We start from the raw sequence: 14508 nt of genomic DNA on the forward strand, positions 1-14508 counted from the left end.
CACCGCGCCGAGTGTCAACTTAGTTTGTGTGTACTGTAATATACCTTCTGAGGAGAACAGGTGTATTAGCTGACCCATACCTTATAACAGTGCATTATGCAATATTTAATAGCCACATCAATCATGGCCTACTGTTATGGGGATATTCTGAAGGCTGCAAGAATGTGGCAGTGCTACATAAAAAAAGCAGTCAGAATCTTTGCATCAAGCTAAAGACTGCAGCACTGCAGGCCTATGTTCACCCAATTAGAAATAATGAAATCTAGATCCATTACGTGTTTTTATACCACATCAGAGTAAAAGAAAACCAAGGTGTTATCTGCATGAGGCAGGACATGCATAATCATGAAAGGAACATTGATACAATGGTTGCTTTAAAAATATTCAACTCATTGCCCCAGAAGTGCAGTTCCTGTCACCAGGACCATTCAAAAGGACAACTGCACAAGATATGAAAGAGTAATCTTCTCTCTCTCTCTCTCTCACACACACACACACACACACACACACACACACAAACACCGAAGCGCCAAGGAAACTGGCATAGGCATGTGATTTCAAATACAGGGATATATAAACAGACAGAATATGGCAATGCCTATGTAAGACAAGAAGTGTCTGGAGCAGTTATCAGATCGGTACCTACTGCTACAATGGCAGCTTATCAAGAGTTTGAACATGGTGTTATAGTCAGTGCAAGAGAGATGGAATACAGCAGATCTGAGGTAGCGATGAAGTGGTGATTTCCCCATATGACCATTTCTCGAACATATGGTGAATATAAGAAATCCAGTAAAACATCAGATTTACGACATCGCTGTAGCTGGAAAAAATCTTACAAGAATGGGAGAAACGACGACTGAAGAGAAGCATTCAGTGTGACAGAAGTGTAACCCCTCTGCAAATTGCTGCAGATTTCAATGCTGGGCCATCAGTGTGCAAACCATTCAATGAAACAGCATCAATATGGGCTTTCGCAGTCGAAGGCCCACTTGTGTATCATTGACAACTGCACAACACAAAGATTTACACCTCGCCAGGGCCCGTCAACAATGACTGATACCATGTTGCCTCTTTTCAAATTGTATCGAACGGATGGACATGTATGAGTATGGAGACAACCTCATGAATTCATGGACCCTGCATGTCAGCAGGCGACTGTTCGACCTGGTGGAGGCTCTGTAATGGTGTGGGACGTGTGCAGTTGGAATTAAATGGGACCCCTTATACTTCTAGATACGATTCTGACAGGTGACATATATGTAAACATCATGTCTACCTGCCTCCATTCATGTCCATTGTGCATTCCGACGGACTTGGAAAAATCCAGCAGGTCAATCCGACACCCCACACGTCCAGCACTTCCACTGGCCTCCAAACTCTCCAGACATGAATATGTTTGGGCATACCTGGGATGCCTTGCAACAAGCTGTTCAGAACAGATTCGACCCCCTTCTACTCTAGCAGACTTATGGGCAGCACTGCAGGATTCATGGTGTCATTCCTTCCATGACTACTTTAGACATTAGTTGAGTCCATGCCACGTCATGCTGCAAAACTTCTGCATACTCGCGGGGGCCCTACCCGATATTAGGCAGGTGTACCAGTTTCTTTGGCTCTTCAGTGTGTGTATCATACATATTTCCTTATATACATATGAAAAATGATAAATAACTCTTGCATATTTAATCTTCACACAGTCTGTCCAATCATGACTGGTAAACGACGCAGATCCAGAAATTAAAATCATCAAGTTACTGGTATTTCTATAGATACGTTAACTTTGCACACCTTATGTTATGGAAGTAAGAGCTCTGGAAACCAAGGGGCTGTTAGTTCTGTTTTGCATATATATCTACTTGATTAGTTCTCATTAGTTGGAAAATAATATTGTGGAAATATGAAACCTACCACCCCAAGAAACGACAGTGAGAAGATGGATGTCATGTAAAAATAAGCAAACACTGCAGAAAGTGCTAGATTCCCAATTTCTGGAATAGACAGGAAGATTTATGGGTCTCTACGTCAGCCGAACATAACGAATAGAATAGTTTGGTAAATTCCATAAATGGATATAAGTCTGCCACAGCAGCCTGTATTCGAGATGACTGTAACTGCAAAATCATCTGAAAGGAAAAAAGATCAAGGTCAATTACAAATACACACTTTCTATCTAATCAAGTGCTTCAGATGAAGGATGTTTCATTTATTTATTTATTATACACCTTTAAAAATGCAACCAACATAATCTTTTGTGTACACAGACGTAGCAATACAATTACATAAATAACAAGCACAGACTAAGAAATATTTTACGTAATTACTATTCGACATTAAATTGTCCATCATACTGCGTATGATGTATTCTGTAGAATCACATACATAAGTTTAATGTAATGAAACTATATTACTGTCTGAGATAATTTTTAAAGCCTATTTCGAACTCCTCTATTGTATAAAATACTTTTTCTCTCAAAGCCACATCTGTGCGACGTCTTTAAACATATTGGTGACACATTGTGTACCTGTAGTGACAACATATTAAACTGTTTTACCCTCATGTATTTGTAACTGTTTCCTTAAGTCTAGCGACTGTGATGTCTGTCTTCTGTTTTAGGTGTGTATTACATTGACGGGCCACATGGCTACACCACCGCGGGGTCGAGGCACCTTGTCACAGTTCCTGCAGCTCCCCCCCCCCATCAGAAGTTCGGATCCTCCCTCAGGCATGGATGGGTGTGTTATCCTTAGCGTGAGATAGTTTTAGATTAAGTAGTGTGTAAACCAATGACCTCATGACCTCAGCAGTTTGTCCCAATAGGAACGTACCACAAATTTCCAAAATAACATCAATGGGTAGAGTGTTTTAGTTTGTAATAGTGCTAGTTTTCTTTTGTATGTATTAGACAACTTAATATGAAGAGGAATGTAGCTGTTGGTATTTTTTTTTTTTAAATAGGGTTTCCAAGACTCATTATTTATAGCCCCACAGATGCATCTGAACTTCTTATTTTTGCCAAATGTGATCTTTTTTTGCTCCAGGGAAATTCCTCAATAACACAATGGCATGTCAATTGTGCTTGGAAAAAGGTATAGTATGCATTTAGCAATAGCTTATCATTAACACATGACCTTAGTTTACCTAACAAATATGTAACACATACTAAGTTAGTAGAGATATATTTGGTATAATTCTTCCATGTTAATTTCGTGTGAAGACAGAAGTCAAGAAGTTTAGCTGAAGCAGTTATTGTCATCCTCTTTAATTGATAAGGTAAAGAGAATATTTACAGTTTGTCAGTATTAATACAAAATTCAGTGAGATGGAACCATTTACTGGCTGCACTGAAATGATCCCTACTTTACTGCTTTAATGCTCCTCAATTTTTACCAGTTGGAACAAAAGTGGTACCATCATAACATAAATTTTCACATACTAATCACTGGTTATGACATAACGTATCGTTAGTCACTAAAATTAGGAAGTATTATGTTATGTGGCTGGCATTTGGCTGAAATCAGAAATTAGTGGCTAGTGTTTGGTTGAAATCAGAAATCGGTCATGTGACATTCCTCACTCACTAATTTTGAGACACAGTATTGTATCCATCATATTTCGTTGTTTCCATGTTATAACTTGGATTTTTTGACAGTATGCAATTTGAAGGCAACGTCAAATAGAAGATTTATCACAAACACATCACTCTATATACGATTTGTTATAATTAAATATCTCTTAGACACATCAGTCCTTAAGAGATTTCAAGATGAAATGCATTCACTGTGGTTAGAGACGTATTGTTACAGAACTGAAAGAAGTAGGATAATATCCTAGAACACACTAATACCTTTTCTCTCCAGCTTTGCTTTTGTAACACATTCTGGGTCTTCTTATTTATGTAATAGAAGCATGTCCCACAATATTCGATGTTATTTACATGAAATGAGTTTCTTCTCTTTCATGGCTTCAAGCTTAAAAAATGAACGATGAAACTGCTGCTAGTGAAACAAGCAGTAAAGACATTTACATCATATGAAATTTATATTTTTTCTTATCACAAATACTTGACTTTTTTTTAATATGTCATGATTCTTGAGGGTGTGGTTAGGTGGGAACCTACAAGTAAAGCTTAAGTTACTGCGAGTGAAACGAGCAGCAATCATATGTATAGTCTTGCTTGTTACCAATACTTTGTGGTTTCTTTGAAATAAGCCATGATTTTTGAGAGTGTGGTTATACACAAACCAAAGAGCACAGCTTAAATTGGTGCAAATGAAATGAGCAGTAACCATATTTATAGTTTCGCTTGTCATAAATGCTGCTTGGGATTAGCCGAGCGGTCTAAGGCGCTGCAGTCATGGACTGTGCGGCTGATCCCGGCGGAGGTTCGAGTCCTCCCTCGGGCATGGGTGTGTCTGTTTGTCCTTAGGATAATTTAAGTTAAGTAGTGTGTAAGCTTAGGGACTGATGACGTTAGCAGTTAAGTCCCATAAGATTTCACACATATTTGAACGTTTTGTCATAAATATTTAGTTATGATCGAATCTTTAGCAGCGCTTTCATAAATGTGGTAGTCAAGACAAAGAGCACATTACACTGTGGGAGAAAGACATCATGTCACAGTCTGATTTCATGCAAATGCCAGTCACACACTGTGGTACTTCCTGATTTCAGTCACTCATAGCATAAGAAACAGTCCCTAATACAACATAAAAATGCTATCAAGTTATTGTGTCTTTTCATATAAATCTTTTCACTTATATCTACTTTATCAGCTTTCACTTTGTAATTTAAGTTTTCTTATTTAGAAACTATCATCAGAATTACTAACACTTAGTGGAAATCAGAACCACCCACAGTAACATTATGTGTGTGGAGGATGGATTCTATGGACTAATCCCACTAACTCTGATACGAAAGTGTGTTTCACTTTGCTTTTTGGTACTTTTGTTAAATATAGTTTTTAAGCATATGAGATAGATTGATCAAACTGTGAGGTCAAAATGCCGTGATGGAAGTGATCTGGTTAATCTAAAAGAAGATGTTTTAGTCATTATTAATTAACTAAAACAGAAATAAGGATGTAGCAGCAAATTTCGAGATAACTCAACCTAACAAAATCCGACGCCTAATACGTAATGTGCTAATCAGATACAGTCTTTTAATATACCAATTAAATTATGTACAATTTTGGTTTTGTAGTAATTATTGTTTTCGTAACTTTTAGCCCTTCTGTCCCCACACCAAACCAGTTTAGTCAATATATTACAAACACGATTTGCCTCCAAACAACAGAGACAGAGTGTAAGGATACCTGAACATCATTTTGGTTGTCTTTGAAATTGTTTAAACGATAATTTGATTGAAAAGTCATTGTGTAATTATAACCTGACGCCATAAGAACGACATTACACATCACCATTGTAAAATTAGCTGTTATAGGCAGTTATCTACTAACCAACTAATAAGGGACACATTTGTTTGGTTTGACAGCTTCAGATGACAGTGTGTATTTTCTTTTCTGAGCTATGATATGGTGCAAACATTGATGGCAGCCATATTTAAATGCAACAAACGTGGATGTTTGCAGAAATTTATTCAGGAGTGGTCAAGGTTTTAAAATTTTCGTATTTGATATGGCCCTCAGCAGACAATTATACCCTAAGAATAAATTGTAACATGGTATTATCAGTTTTATTGTATCTCAAAGCATTGGTAGTTGACTCTGTATATTTTGAAGAACACACTACTTTCATAATCCAAAAGGCAAGCATATTTCATAAATAAATGCAAAGTAAATCTTTTTGTACTAGTAATAATGAATATGGATACATTCTTTTCAATTAAACGATCGAAAATGACATCTGCATATGATTCAACAAATCGGGAAATTATGGCAGACAATATTCACTGAAGATATTTTCGTTCATATAGTTATAATGTTTAGATTGTCACTGAATACTGCAATAGAACGAAAAAGTCAGACAGGCTACATAAACCTTGTTGAATATCACAAAAATAACAATAAAAAGTGACTGATTAAAATAGTAAATTTGAAGTCATCTGGCTTACAAAATGTAAAGTCTGATCATGTGAATGGATTTATTAGATTATTTTCACACCATCCAGTGTTTCGGGCTGACCTGCATAATTAAAGTAAAATGAAGCTTCTTTTTTGGTTTGTTTGGATAATGTGCAACCCACAGTCAGCATTCTAAGCTCCCAAAAAACTCAAGTTAACCAGTAGAACTGACTTAACAGCCTAGAACTGAAGAAACAAGATGATACTCTAACCCCAGGTTGTCACAATATTGTGCAACATGCCTACTGCACTTCAGGGTTCATAACTCTATAGCTACATGTAGGCAATGGTTTTGCCACAGTGGTAACACCGATCCCCATTGGATGACCCAAGTTAAGCGCTGTAGAGCTTGGCTAGCACTCGGATGTGTCACTGTCCCTGTCTGCCAAGTGCTGTTTGCAAGTGGGGTGCATCGAGCAGGTAGTTTGGAGAATTTAAAAAGGGAAACGAATAGCTTGAAGATTGATATATTTGAAATTAGTGAAGTGCAGTGGCAGAAAGAACAGGACTTCTGGTCAGGTCTGTAGGGGGTTATAAATACGAAATCAATTGGGGATAATGCTGGGATATGTCTAATGATGAAGAAGAAAATAAGGGTGTAGGTTAAGTTTCTATGAACAGTATAGTGAACACATTATCGTAGTCAAGAAAAAAATGAAGCCAACATCCACTACAAAATTACATGTTTATATCCCAACTAGCTTTGCACATGACGTACAGATTGAAAGAATTTATGATGAGATAAAATAAATTATTGTGATAGTTGAGGGAGAGTAAAATTTAACTTTGATGAGGATTGGAATTAGGTAGCAGGAAAACGAAAAGAAGGGAAAAGAGTAGTAGGACAAGGACTGGGGGAAAGAATGAAAAATTCTGGTAGATTCTGCATGGATCATAATTTAATCATCACTAATAGATGGTTTAAAAATCATGAAATAAGGCTGTACACATGGCAAAGTCCTGCAGACACAAGAAAGATTTCAAATACATTACCGGATGGTAGGACAGAGATCTCGAAACCAGATATTAAACTCAAAAAATTTCCAGGTGCAGATATGGATTCTGCAAATATTTTTATTGGTTATGAATTGCACATTAAAACAGAGGAAACTGCAGAAAGGTAAGAAATTAACGTGATGGGACACAGATAAGTCGAAAAAAGCAGAGGTTGATGAGAATTTCAAGGAAGAAGTAGGCAACTATCGACTGAAAGAAGCTTAAGAAACCCAACAGAAGGCAAATGGGTAACACTGAGAAATAAAATGGTGAAGATAGTAGAGTATCAAACAAGTAAAAAGAAAAGGACCAGTAGAAATAGCTGGATAATGCACGAGATATTGAAATGATTGACGAAGAAGAAAATATAAAAATAAGGCAACTGCAGCCGTGAAAAGGAAATACAGATGTCCAAAAAGAGAGATTGACAGCAAGTGCAAAATGGCTAAGCAGGACCTGCTATATGAGAAATGCAAGGATTAGGAAGCATGTATAACTAGGCAAAGATAAATTCCGCCCACAGAAAATTAAAGAGTCCTTTGGAGAAAGGGAAGCTGCTGTATAAATGTCAAGAACTTCAATGGCAAGCCAGTACTAATCAAAGAAGGCAAAGTTGAGAGGTGGAAGATATACACAGAAGAGCAATGCAGTGTAAATTATGTTGAAGGTAATGTTATGGAAAGGGAAAAGAAATTAGATGAAGATGAGCTGAAAATATAACACTGGAAGAAGAATTTTGGCAGAACACTGAGGACTTAAGTGGAAACAAGGGCCTTGTAGTGGACAATATTCAGTGTGGATTATTAGACGCTGTAGAGAGCCAACCATGACAAACTATTTTACCTGATGTGCAAGATGTAAGAGACAGGCGAAATACCTTGAGAATTCAAGAAGAATGTATTAATTCCAGTTTCAAAAGAGGCGGCTGCAGATAAGTCCGAATATTACCGAACCATCAATTATTTAGTCATGGTTGCAAAATACAGACACTAATATTCACAGAAGAATGGAAAAAACCATTAAAGCTGATATTGGGGAATATGTGTTTGGGTTCTGGAGTATGAAGGTACACACAAAGCAATACTGAGACTACGAATTATCTTAGAAGACAGTTTAAATGAAGATAAACCTACATTTATAATTTTGTAGACCCACAGAAAGCTTTCAACAATGTTGATTGGAATACAGTCTTTTAAATTCTAAAGGTAGCTGGGATAAAATACAGAGAGCAGAAGGTTATGTACTTCTAGCAAACAGACCGTATTGCAGTTATGAAATCGAGGAGCATGAAACATAACTTTAAACGTAATTTTAAATCTTCGTTAAATTTTTTCTCCCTTACATGGTTAGTGTCGAATATTTAACACCTTACCTCATTCGCATATTAATCAGACGTTTGAAGGTGTTTCATACATATGAGTTTGAATCTTTAAAGAATCAGGTGATGGGTTTACTGATGAGGCACGTAAAAGTTTTAGTTGATTTTTGCTGTTTTGACAGCAAAGTAACTGAGGATGGCGGAAGCAGAGAGGATATAAAATGCAGACTGGTTGTAGCTAGAAACACATTTCTCAAGAAGCAGAATTTGTTAACATCTAATACAAATTTCAGTGTCAGGAAGTGTTCTCTGAAGCTATTTGTGTGGAGTGTAGCCTTCTACAGAAATGAAATGTGCATTACAAGCAGTTCAAATAAGAAGAGAATAGAAGTTTTCCAAATGTGGTACTACAGAATAATGCTGAAAATTAGATAGGTAGATCGAGTGTCTAATGAGGTGGTACTGAATCTAATTGGGGAGAAAAGAAATTTATAGAAGGATTTGACTAGAAGAAGGGACCATTTGGTACTACATGTCCTAAGGCATGAAGGTAGCGGTAGTTTGATAGTAGAGGGAAGTGTGCTGAGTAAAAATTGTAGAGGGAGGCCAAGCAATGAATACAGTTAAGCAGTTTCAATTAGAGGTTGCTGTATTTAGCCAACATGAGGAGGCTTGCACAGGATACAGTAAGGTGGAGAGCTGCACAAACCAGTCTTTGATTCAAGACCACATCAACAACTACATCACGTTTTATTGGTAGCATTATTATTATTATATTTTCCTTATTGCTATGCTTGAGACGCTAGAAACAAAGGGAATGGATACCGCTACTAGCTTCACAGTTGTGTTAGGCTTTAACCATAAAGATTGCACTGTCTGAGAGGCTAATTTTGCATTTTTGAATTGATGTGTTAATCCGAGAATGTTATTAAAATTGTATTTAGAGAAATACAATATCACTCTTTCCAACGATCTGTGTGCTGAGATGACGTGGATGCGACCGCACCCTGCTCTGTACTGCTATGAGAGTATCACGCCACTTCAAGGCAGCCAATCCCGTGTCAGCACGTCACCACGTGACCGACGGAATGACGGCAGCTTACAGGACTTCGTTCTTCCTGTTTCTTTTGCGCAGTACTCTTGCCATACGACTGGGCAAGCTGACGCATTGGTTAGCTCACTGTACTCGCATTTGGGAGGACGACGGTTTAAACCCGCGTTCGGCCTTCCTGATTGAAGTTTCTGTGATCTCCCTAAATCGTTTCAGGCAAATGCCGGGGTGACAGCTTTGAAAGGGCATGGCCGACTACCTCCCCCGTCCTTCCCTAATCCGATGCGACCACCGATGATCTCGCTATTTGGTCCCCTCACCCCAAATCAACTCAAACCCTCTTACCAAATGAGGCAACATAAAAGAAATCTATTGCTTCTATTAGTGAAAACACGATTTCTCGAAAGTTTTTAAAAAAATGTTAATCATGACAAATAACAACCATCCTGTGGTTTTCCACACTCATGCAGCATATTTGTTTGCAGAACCATTATAGCCGTAGTTACGGCATGAGTGAATAAACACCAAGTATGAAGAAAAAATTACGACTACTCGTGGTAAATTAGAAATCTGATAATATCCGGTATGAAAAACTGTCATCATACCCACTCCTGTGTGTGAGTTTTGTCTGAGGCGAAATGACGGGAAACTCAAAGCGGTCACAAGTCAGTGTAGTGCGATTTAGGTTTAACAATAAGTTGTAAAACGAAGGTGGTCTTACATAGCAGCGGCGTGCGAGACGAAAGTGGAGGAGGCTGGCAAAGAAGGCGTGGCCAATATCTTATTCACAATCTCTCGACGTCAGCTATTATCGACTGATCGAGAAAAAGAAGTAGTCCATCTTTAGGCAAAGCCTTTACAAACTATTTCATTATGCCTAACTTTATATGTAGAGGTGGCAGGAGGACGTTATTTGGATCTACAAGGTTTTGTGTAGAATGTTCTTCTCGCCAGGGTTTAAAGACTTCCTCACAGACGAGTTCTTTCTGTACCAGTGTTCATCCCTAGCCCTACTGTCCCATTCACACAAGAAACATGGAAATTTGGTAAAGCCACCTTGCTGACCAAGGAGCATGCATGTTACTTTTAGATCGCCACATATCATCCAACCATGAGCAGAATAGCCTATTTTATTTAACATTATTTCTAGATTTTCATAGCTTTTTTTCATGTGTACAGATTGTCCAACAGGTATAGATGCATACATGTTACAATTGTCTAATAAAACAGCCTTAAAACTAGTTTTGGATGAATCAATAAACATCCTCCAGTCTTCCTTGCTGTATTCAATACCAAACTCATTCATCAGACCTGGAATGTCTGAGCAGTGCACTAAATCACCTTCTTGTTGAAAAAAGTTGGAAAATTGCTGCTCACTCTTTCTATGCATGTATATGCTGGTTTCAACTGCCAATAAGTTCTTTTCTTTTAATCTAAAGCCAAGCAATTCAACTTTTTCTTTCATTAAGCCCAGATCCCTAACCAAATCGTTAAGCTCGGTCTCAGTAAACAATTTGGGCTCTAGACTTTCTGTATTACATTGGAATTCATCATCATCTGGTTCATCTAAATCACATTGTGCATCAGAAAATACTTCTGTTAGAACAGAATTTAAATCATCTGGTGGGTCAGGAAACAGCAAATCTACACCATACCTTACTGGTCGGATGGCAGATGAAAGGTTAGAGTAGCTTATTACCTTTTTTGTTTTCTGCATAATGACCAGTAATATCAACACTGCAAAAGTAGCAATCATCGGAATGATTTCTTGGCTTCCTCCATATCATGGGAACAGCAAATCTAAAGGCTTTTTTCTCCTTTTTGAACCATTTTCTCAGGTCTCCAACACACACACAATATACCTTGTGTGGCGCCTAAAATTTATCTTGATCACCAAGTTTAGATCGAAAGTATGATAGATAAACCTTTTTCAAAAAGTCAACAATGTTTCTTTGGTGTTTTTAATCACAAATTCAGAACAAATATAACAAAAACTGTCAGCAGAGTTTTTACAACCACGATTAAACACTGTATTGAGCACATGTACAGGAAACGAGAAAGTGAAGTTAGATTGACAGTATACAAACCACCATCTGTTAACACAAAAATAGAATTGACCTTTTGTGCCAGCAAATGTTTCTCATCTACATTTATTACACCTCATTTTAAATTATTTTAACTATACAAAAGCTGTTAAATTCTTTAAAAAATCGCTTAATTTAATGAATTTAACTGTAAAGTGTGAAGAAATGGTGGGTGATACAGTTTTTGAAGTATCATATTTAGATTTCCCATCCTAACAATAAAAAGAATAAGGTATTTTCACCAAAAAGTTTTCCATTGTTGGTCTGTGTAATTATTTGTTAATATGGATTTCTCTTCACTGTAACTTTTCTGGTGCTGTAAGCTGTATATTTTTCTCAAATTAGTAACTTTCTGCTAATTAGGAGATAGCATTTCTTTGGAAGTACAATTGTACTGACCATTCATATATGATGCAAAAACACTTGATAAAGGTTTGTTTTCAAATATGAGCTGTAACGTTACATGCATTCTGCTTAACCTTAATGAAAGTTATCTTAATCCATTTTGACATATAAAAAATGTTTGTTTTGTTTTTTTCTCTGCATGCAATAATTCATATTGTCACAGAGTATGCAGTTTCATGGCAAGTCACATCTCCGATAGAATTAACAGCCGAACCAGCAAGTACCAAAAAAGTAAAGTAAAGCAGCTGCCGTCATTCCACCTTGCAGACATGTGGCTCCCATCCTTACCCATGTACATGCACAGACAGTCATAAACTTCCAAACAACATGCTATTCTAGAACAACATACTTATAAAAAACCGGTATGCTCACTATGATACTCATCATTTGTCGGCCTGGTAGACATTGTGCAACACATTACCTTACCCAAGTGGTATGTTATACTGTATGTCACCTTTTTGTGTATGTAAACGATGTCATCACAACCACAGGACATAGAGAAATAAATAATACTGCTAGTTCAGATTGTACATTTGTCTTCAGAAACGAAAATTGTTAAAACTTTGTAAAATAAAAACCCTTTACTTATGGTATTTGAACTAAGTAATATTTCATATAATTCCATTTCAAAACATCTTTACTCATGATATAGCCCTAACCTTACTTAATGATTACTTGTGGATTACTTACAAAGACTCAGTAAAAATTTATCATTTCAATGTATCTGATCTCAAATACTATGCTTGAGGTCGGATAAACACTGGTGCAAAGTAACCATTCTTCAATAGGAATTTGAATTCTTGAAGTAAGTTATAGTCTTAAAATGTTATGACCATATATTATTTTTTCATTGTCTCTATTTATGTATGTGGACCAGCCACAATGGTGGCTGGTAAACCAGCTGTACCTCTGTTTTAATTATCAATGGTCTATTCAGACACAGTGAGTATTCGTAGCCTAGTCATGCTGACTGGACATGGAGTAATTATTAATTCCTATTATGAATTGATCATAGTTGTATCTTCATCTGGATTACCAACTAAACTTGTGAGGAAACATAGGCTTAGGAGCCTCATTTCTTATTTCCTCTACACTTCCTTCAAGTAGGATAAGGTAAGCAGGCAGTTAACCTACTTATTCTAAGTTAAGCTAACATTCCCTAAAAATGTGTATAAACTAAATCATGTGATTTAACCATCCAAAATAAGTAAAAATTCCCCTCGTAAAAAGCTCCTAGCAAACAAAGGTACTGCTAACCATAAGAAAAGTACGAAACATTCTAAGGAATAGTTGTGAAACACGCAAACATCCCAAGTCGTTGGATGTATCCATTCAGTTCTGACAGCAAATTATAGTTTTCCCTAGACACTTCGAGCTTTTCGGAGTTTATATATTAATCTGTCAATTCCAAACAATCAAATGTAATAAGTGTTGAGAACAACTAGTGTAGTAAACTCGTTAACTTCCTACTTTCTGTGTTAAGAGCAGCACACAAAGTTAAGACAATTCTGTCCTAGTTATCCATTTCTGAAATGAGTATAAGAATTAGACCACAAAACTCAGGTTCGTTCCTATATTTGGCAACTTTGGAGTAATCCTCAAAGCTAATAGTATCCTACTTCTGCAGAAACCCATAAATACTCCTCCTCCTACAGAAAAATCCTTCATAAAGACCATTCAAATTTTATAACTGTATTGGCCCTATATATATATGCCTCCATTTTTCCTCCATTTAAACTTAAGTAATACTCCCTTTATCCCACCTGCACTATTCATAATATAATTCATGTATATATGTGTCTCATAGCCTGTTCATTATTACATCACTCCCATTAAACCACTACTTTCTCGTCTTCCCTCTTATAACTTTAGTTACCTTAATTCTATTGTATTTTGAACCCACACCTTATTACTGAGTTTCCTCTTAAATATACTACTGTCTCTTAAATATACGACTGTCTCTTAAATATACTACTCTTTGTTCAACTCAGCATGAACAAGAAACATTATTTTGAGTAAAGTCATCTAGACCGATATTAAGATTTTCTTCATTTATTACACCACTTCAGCTCCTGCCACTATCAGAGATCGAAAAGGTTAGAACTTACAGAACAAGGTTGTCCTTGACAAAATATATGTTGTTCCTTTTACAGAGTAGCCTTTTTGGACTTAGAATGTAATCTGGATATTCTTGCCATTTATTACCATCTCTCTATGTGGTGATGGCTATGCATGTAAGAGAGAATCTATTCAGTTCTGATGTCTCTTCTGATCTCTTGTTCTTTTTAAATGTGAGCTGTGGTAAATTATGGTGACTTCTGTGAGTAATGAGTAATTCCTTAATAGTAAATGCTATCTTCTCATGCATACTTATCTAGATATTACTCACAAAATACTTATTCTCATGTATTATGTAGTGAAGTTCATAGTCAGTGTGAAATAGTGACTTGTCTTGCTTCCAAATTGTTCGGTAATTGAGTAATTCAACTCATGCTTGCCAATATTTCAGGTAATGAAAGCTGTTTTTCTTTGAGCTCCCTCTCCTGGATTCGATTCTCCTTGGTACAGCTC

This window comes from Schistocerca piceifrons, unplaced genomic scaffold (assembly GCF_021461385.2).
Source record: "Schistocerca piceifrons isolate TAMUIC-IGC-003096 unplaced genomic scaffold, iqSchPice1.1 HiC_scaffold_2304, whole genome shotgun sequence".
NCBI classification, from domain to species: domain Eukaryota; kingdom Metazoa; phylum Arthropoda; class Insecta; order Orthoptera; family Acrididae; genus Schistocerca; species Schistocerca piceifrons.